Source organism: Ranitomeya imitator, chromosome 9 (assembly GCF_032444005.1).
Source record: "Ranitomeya imitator isolate aRanImi1 chromosome 9, aRanImi1.pri, whole genome shotgun sequence".
Classification (NCBI taxonomy): Eukaryota; Metazoa; Chordata; class Amphibia; order Anura; family Dendrobatidae; genus Ranitomeya; species Ranitomeya imitator.
In genome coordinates this window covers 82854381-82861694 of record NC_091290.1, presented here as the reverse complement: position 1 = coordinate 82861694, position 7314 = coordinate 82854381, and the positions used below count along the sequence as shown (strand labels likewise).

Below are 7314 nucleotides of genomic sequence, written 5' to 3'. Positions count from 1 at the left end.
AAACTACACTGCATTAGGCCTACAAATTGGGTATGGGGTGTAGATAGATGGTGTGTTCCACTCCAAGGTGTTCCCCAGGTTGCCTTTCCTGAGCTTCGATCTTCCGGCTCTCGTTTAGTAGTTGTTGGAAACTACGCTGCATTAGGCCTACAAATTGGGTATGGGGTGTAGAGAGATGGTGTGTTCCACTCCAAGGTGTTCTCCAGGTTGCCTTTCCTGAGCTTCGATCTTCCGGCTCTCGTTTAGTAGTTGTTGGAAACTACACTGCATTAGGCCTACAAATTGGGTATGGGGTGTAGAGAGATGGTGTGTTCCACTCCAAGGTGTTCTCCAGGTTGCCTTTCCTGAGCTTCGATCTTCCGGCTCTCGTTTAGTAGTTGTTGGAAACTACGCTGCATTAGGCCTACAAATTGGGTATGGGGTGTAGAGAGATGGTGTGTTCCACTCCAAGGTGTTCCCCAGGTTGCCTTTCCTGAGCTTCGATCTTCCGGCTCTCGTTTAGTAGTTCTTGGAAACTACACTGCATTAGGCCTACAAATTGGGTATGGGGTGTAGAGAGATGGTGTGTTCCACTCCAAGGTGTTCACCAGGTTGCCTTTCCTGAGCTTCGATCTTCCGGCTCTCGTTTAGTAGTTCTTGGAAACTACACTGCATTAGGCCTACAAATTGGGTATGGGGTGTAGAGAGATGGTGTGTTCCACACCAAGGTGTTCTCCAGGTTGCCTTTCCTGAGCTTCGATCTTCCGGCTCTCGTTTAGTAGTTGTTGGAAACTACGCTGCATTAGGCCTACAAATTGGGTATGGGGTGTAGAGAGATGGTGTGTTCCACTCCAAGGTGTTCCCCAGGTTTCCTCGCCAATGCTTCGATCTTCATGCTCTCGTTTAGTAGTTGTTGGAAACTACGCTGCATTAGGCCTACAAATTGGGTATGGGGTGTAGAGAGATGGTGTGTTCCACTCCAAGGTGTTCTCCAGGTTGCCTTTCCTGAGCTTCGATCTTCCGGCTCTCGTTTAGTAATTGTTGGAAACTACACTGCATTAGGCCTACAAATTGGGTATGGGGTGTAGAGAGATGGTGTGTTCCACTCCAAGGTGTTCTCCAGGTTGCCTTTCCTGAGCTTCGATCTTCCGGCTCTCGTTTAGTAGTTCTTGGAAACTACACTGCATTAGGCCTACAAATTGGGTATGGGGTGTAGAGAGATGGTGTGTTCCACTCCAAGGTGTTCTCCAGGTTGCCTTTCCTGAGCTTCGATCTTCCGGCTCTCGTTTAGTAGTTGTTGGAAACTACGCTGCATTAGGCCTACAAATTGGGTATGGGGTGTAGAGAGATGGTGTGTTCCACTCCAAGGTGTTCTCCAGGTTGCCTTTCCTGAGCTTCGATCTTCCGGCTCTCGTTTCGTAGTTCTTGGAAACTACACTGCATTAGGCCTACAAATTGGGTATGGGGTGTAGAGAGATGGTGTGTTCCACTCCAAGGTGTTCTCCAGGTTGCCTTTCCTGAGCTTCGATCTTCCGGCTCTCTTTTAGTAGTTGTTGGAAACTACGCTGCATTAGGCCTACAAATTGGGTATGGGGTGTAGAGAGATGGTGTGTTCCACTCCAAGGTGTTCCCCAGGTTTCCTCGCCAATGCTTCGATCTTCATGCTCTCATTTAGTAGTTGTTGGAAACTACGCTGCATTAGGCCTACAAATTGGGTATGGGGTGTAGAGAGATGGTGTGTTCCACTCCAAGGTGTTCTCCAGGTTGCCTTTCCTGAGCTTCGATCTTCCGGCTCTCGTTTAGTAGTTCTTGGAAACTACACTGCATTAGGCCTACAAATTGGGTATGGGGTGTAGAGAGATGGTGTGTTCCACTCCAAGGTGTTCTCCAGGTTGCCTTTCCTGAGCTTCGATCTTCCGGCTCTCGTTTAGTAGTTGTTGGAAACTACGCTGCATTAGGCCTACAAATTGGGTATGGGGTGTAGAGAGATGGTGTGTTCCACTCCAAGGTGTTCCCCAGGTTTCCTCGCCAATGCTTCGATCTTCATGCTCTCATTTAGTAGTTGTTGGAAACTACGCTGCATTAGGCCTACAAATTGGGTATGGGGTGTAGAGAGATGGTGTGTTCCACTCCAAGGTGTTCTCCAGGTTGCCTTTCCTGAGCTTCGATCTTCCGGCTCTCGTTTAGTAGTTCTTGGAAACTACACTGCATTAGGCCTAAAAATTGGGTATGGGGTGTAGAGAGATGGTGTGTTCCACTCCAAGGTGTTCTCCAGGTTGCCTTTCCTGAACTTCTATCTTCAGGCTCTCATTAAATTGTGGTTAAACGGAACAACTGCATTTGGCGTACTAGTTGGTTTGGGGCTTACTATCGGTGTCTGCCACTCCTTGCTGTTCTCCTGGTTTCCTGTCCTGAAATTCCGTTTTCAGGCGCTCGTTAAGTAGTTGTTAATGTTAGACTGCATTTGGCCTACTAGTTGGGTTGGGGCCTGCTATCGGTGTCTGCCACTCCTGGCTGTTCTCCTCCACTGAACAAAGCTGTGCCGCCTGTTTACTACGGTTGCCAATTTTGAACTGCATTTCGACTACTTACTGATTTGGGCCTACTCTCTGTGTCAGCCTCTCATTCCAGTTGTCCTCCACTGCAATGCCCCCTGGTTATTCCTGTGTTACCAATTTTGAACTGCATTTAGCCAACTTTATTCTTTGGGCCTATATCTGTGTTTCCTCCTCATCCTGCCCATTGCCCAGCCAGTGATAGATGAGTCTGCTGGTACATTGACCCATAACGCAACATTCCCCGTGCACGCTACACAACAACATTGTGACCCTGCTGAAAGTCAGGTTGCTCTTCCCACATACCAAACCACCTTACACGGGGACAAAGAGGAAGGTGCAGATGAAAGTGCAGGTTCCTTCATCAGGTGGGGGGAGGAATACTAGTTGGCGACGTCACTGGCACAGGGCCTCTCATAGTACGCAAAAGTGTTGCTGCCGGTGGGAGGCGCCCCCGCCGTGCAAACACACCGCTGTACTTTGAGGGGCCCTGTGCCAGTGCCAATGCCAACGAGTGGGCCCCCCCTGCTTGCTCAGGTTCACAGCACTTGCAAAGTTGAAATACTTACCTCTCCCTGCTCCACTGCCGTGACGTGGTCCAGATTTCCTGGGCCCACTAATTACTTGAACCAGCCCTACCCACCACAACTTTAGCCAAATGACCCCCAATTTCAAATGCCTTACAATTATTATAAGGTAAATTACGCTTGACAAGCTTCATTAAGAAGAATGGATGGTTTTGACATTAAAATGGGCACTCTAGGTGTTTTCCTGGCCCCCACTCACTGCCGACTATGCTGCCCCATTGACTTGCATTGGGTTTCGTGTTTCGGTCGATCCCGACTTTACGTCATAATCGGCCGATTTCACTCGACCCGACTTTTGAGATAGTCGGGTTTCGCGAAACCCGGCTCGACTCTAAAAAGGTCAAGGTCGCTCAACTCTAATGATGAGCCTTCAGCATATTCACATGAAATACTTTCTGACACTTTGCATGCTCATCTAGTGTCACCACATAATTAACATCATTTAGCTGCTTATGTACAGTGTATGGTCCCTCCCATGCGGCCTGCAATTTATTCTGTAACATAGGGACCAACATCCAAACCTTCTGCCCCTCCTCGTAGACCCTCAGTCTGGCATTACGGTCGTATCAGACCTTCTGGTTGATTTGGGTCTGGGTCACGTTCTCATGGGCCAGGTTGCTCACTTTTTGCATTCTCTCTCTGAGCTGCAGTAGATATTCAACCACTGAGACTCTCGTAGTTCTGGGGTCGTCTTCCCAACAGTCCTTAATCAAATCAAGTGGCCCCCTGACCCTCCTCCCATAAACCAGTTCAAAGGGGGAGAATCCTGTAGACGTCTAGGGTACCTCTCTGTAGGCAAACAACAGATGGGGGAGGTACCGCTCCCAGTCTCTCCTTTCAGTCTCCACCAGCATTTTGAGCATTTGCTTTAATGTTTCGTTAAAATGCTCGCAGAGTCCGTTGGTTTGGGGATGATAGGCGCTGGCCACAAAATGCTGTACTTGTATTTTCTTGCAGAGGCTTTCCATCAGATCGAACATGAACTGGGTTCCCCGATCAGTTAACATTTCCCTGGGGAAACCACACAAGAGAACACAGCAGCAAATGCATCCCCCACTTTGTATGCTCAGATGGAAGACAGTGCCACAGCTTCCGGGTATTGTGTAGCATAGTCCACCACTGTGAGAATGTACTTTTTGCCCGAGCTGCTAGGGATTGCAAGTGGCCCTATGATATCCACAGCCACTCGCTGGAAAGGCTCATCAATCACAGGCAGTGGTATCAATGGAGCTTTCTGTATATTCCCAGACTTTCCAACTCTCTGACAAACTACACATGATCAACAGTAATTGGCAATATCTGTCCCCATCTTGGGCCAACAGAAGTTATGTGTCTGGCAAGCTTTAGTCTTTTGTATTCCAAGGTGTCAGACCAGAGGAATTTCATGGGCTATTCTTAATAATTGTTCCCTAAATGGATAAGGAACGAGCAGCCGCCTTTCATAGTCCCAAGATTCTGTAGTATCCATGGGGAGAGTCTCTTTATACAGTCTGCCCTGGTCCCAGTATACTCTCTCTTTGCCAGAAGCAGCAGGGGGTTGGTCTGCAAGACATCTGAGCTCCTCGAGACTGACATCTGTCCGCAGGGTCTCCTGGAAGCTCTGACTGTCAGTCTGAAGGCCCTGGCCTAGTGTGACTGCCAGGCCCTGGTCTGAAGCTGAATCTTTAGTGTCTGTTATCAGGGACCTTGTTGGATCTGCCATGTGAGGAGGCTCCGGGGCCACAGTATGGGCCTCCTGTCCTGGCAGTTCTGGCTGAGACTCATCCTCTAATCTCTGGGCCTGAGTCTGAGTCGCAGCCTGACTCCGGGTCACGGCTGCCACATATGTACAGTCCTGTGCATTGGGACATTTTCCCTTCTTGCACGGGATCTCGGGTGGGTCACTTGCTTCCACCTTCTCTGTAGCATTTACTTGCAAGGGAGGAACATACTGGGACACTATCCTCCCCAGGTCCGTACCTAGCAACCCATTAGTGGGAATAGCCTCTGATACTCCCACTTCTCTCAATCCTTTCCCTGCTCCCCAGTCCAGGAACACATGGGCCATGGGCACGGCAGGGCTGACCCCTTCAATCCCGGTTATAGACATAGTCTTTCCTGGTATGACATCGGCAGGAGTTATCATGGCTGGACTCACCAGGGTCACCTCTGCCCCAGTGTTCCAGAGACCAATGGTGACTTTATTGCCAACAGTGACAGATTGACAGTTCTAATGAGCTCTCACATCAGAGCCGGCCACAAAGAGGACAGACGCTGGGGACGCAGACGGCTTTGTGGTTGTAGTTGGGCGTTTCTCCCTATCCGGGCAGACAGCACTAACATGTCCCACTTTGTTGCAGGAGAAGAACCGGTGTGCATCACCTAAAGAATGTCTATTTCCTGGAATCATATAGAAGGTGGGCTTGGACAGCACTGATGATCGGCTGGCAGAGGGAGAAGGGTCCCCGTTTTGCTTACCTCCCTTCCAGCTGAATGCCGATGGCTTCTGCGCCTCAGGCATCCTGTTAGCCACATGGCAGTCCTCAATCTTTGCAGCCTGATCCACAGTTTGTGGCTCCCGATCACACATAAATTGTCGTACATCCGTGGGGCACATGTGCAGAAATTGATCCTTGACCATAAGATCCATTAAGTCCTCAAAACTGTTCACCGAAAGTAGTCTGATCCATTGGTGGAACGTGGTCCTCAAGGTGATCCCAACATCCGCATAGCTGTCAGTGGATCCACATTGTAGGTTCCAGAACTTTCTCTGATACACTTCTGGTGTCAGATTGTAATTTCTGACCAGGACCTATTTTATGGCCTCATAGTTCCCATCTGGCTCTGGTGGGAGGCCAGCAAAAACTGTGCCCACTGATCATGGGGTAGATGGTATTGCCTGCAGGTTTTTTCAAACCCCTGAAGGAAAGCATCTAAGTCTGTATCCTTCTCCATGACAGGGAAGTTTTCCAGATGTAGTCTCCTTGGATTTATGTCCTGGGAGGAGGTTATCTGAGGACTGATACCCCTATAGATTTGAGTCATCTGAAGCTGGAAAGCTCTCCCCTCCCAGTGTTCTGCAGCAGCAGCCTTTCAGTACTGTAGAATAAGCTGCATGCGCAGACTGGGATCACTTGTTCCCAGCTCTTGTAAAGCCATTTGCAAAGTAAAGTTCATAGGCTCCTCAGCACTGGCATTGCTGACACTTCCATCAGGCATCTCCAGTGCAAGAGCTGGCATTGTTGGGTATCTCTGAGGTAGACTCTCTCCTTGGCCAGATGTTCCAGCAGTTTGCTTCATGTCCTGCTCGACCAAGGCTCCTATCAGCAGCTCCATGGATCTGTTGGCCGTCTCTATTCCACTCTGCTCACAGAGGTCGGTCAGAGCCTCTTTGCTCTGCTTCTTGTACTGGGCTGCCATATCGATGAACAGCCTTTGCCAAATAAAAGATAGAAAAGAAAAACAGGGAGGGGAAACTGTTTGCAAGTATGTCTAAGTAAGCACTCAGTTGAACCTTGTAGAATTGGTGCACTCCTCGCAAGGATACCAGTTCTTTAGTACAGGGAATAATTGCTTAAACCATGCACTAATGCTCTAATAGAAATAATTCTGTCCCACTGCTCTGCCACTAGTTGTCATGGATCCCTCTCCGTGCTGTCACTAATTCATCATGTACCCGCTCTCAGCACGTGACTTGGGGTTGTGCCTGCAAGGGTTAGTCTATCTCCCCTCTCTCAGTCCAACATTTAACCTCTGTCCTATGCTGTAATGGGAGCATAAATCACACACCGACACAGGCCACACACCCGCTCATACACGCTGCCACCACTCACCGAATACATAGGTGATGAGTCCCGGAAATAGTAATAATACTGTCAACCACTCATACAGATCATACAGTTTAAGGCTATGGATTCTTTTAGAATATTCAAGGTTCGACTTACTAAAGTTTCATTCTTTAATACAAAAAGGTTCAGTGCTTACAGTAAGAAAAAGGTATAAAAATATGATGATAATAAAAAGAAATAGCTAACTTGTAGTCTGCTTCCTCTCCCTGAGGGGGGGTGAATATGGAGTTGGTGGAACACATCAACTTCGGCTGCCCTCACATGTGAACAATTGTTGCATGTATACAAGCCAAATTTATAGAGTCAACCGGGAGGTCAGATTTCTAGACCAGCCTCTCAAGATGATATTCTAAATGCTTGTTTTGA

At 48.6% G+C, this 7314-nt stretch overlaps 1 pseudogene; it reads right to left on the bottom strand.

The window, feature by feature from the left end:
* Window positions 1-5330: 5330 nt before the first annotated feature.
* Window positions 5331-6520, bottom strand: LOC138648621 (uncharacterized; annotated as a pseudogene).
* Window positions 6521-7314: the final 794 nt, after the last annotated feature.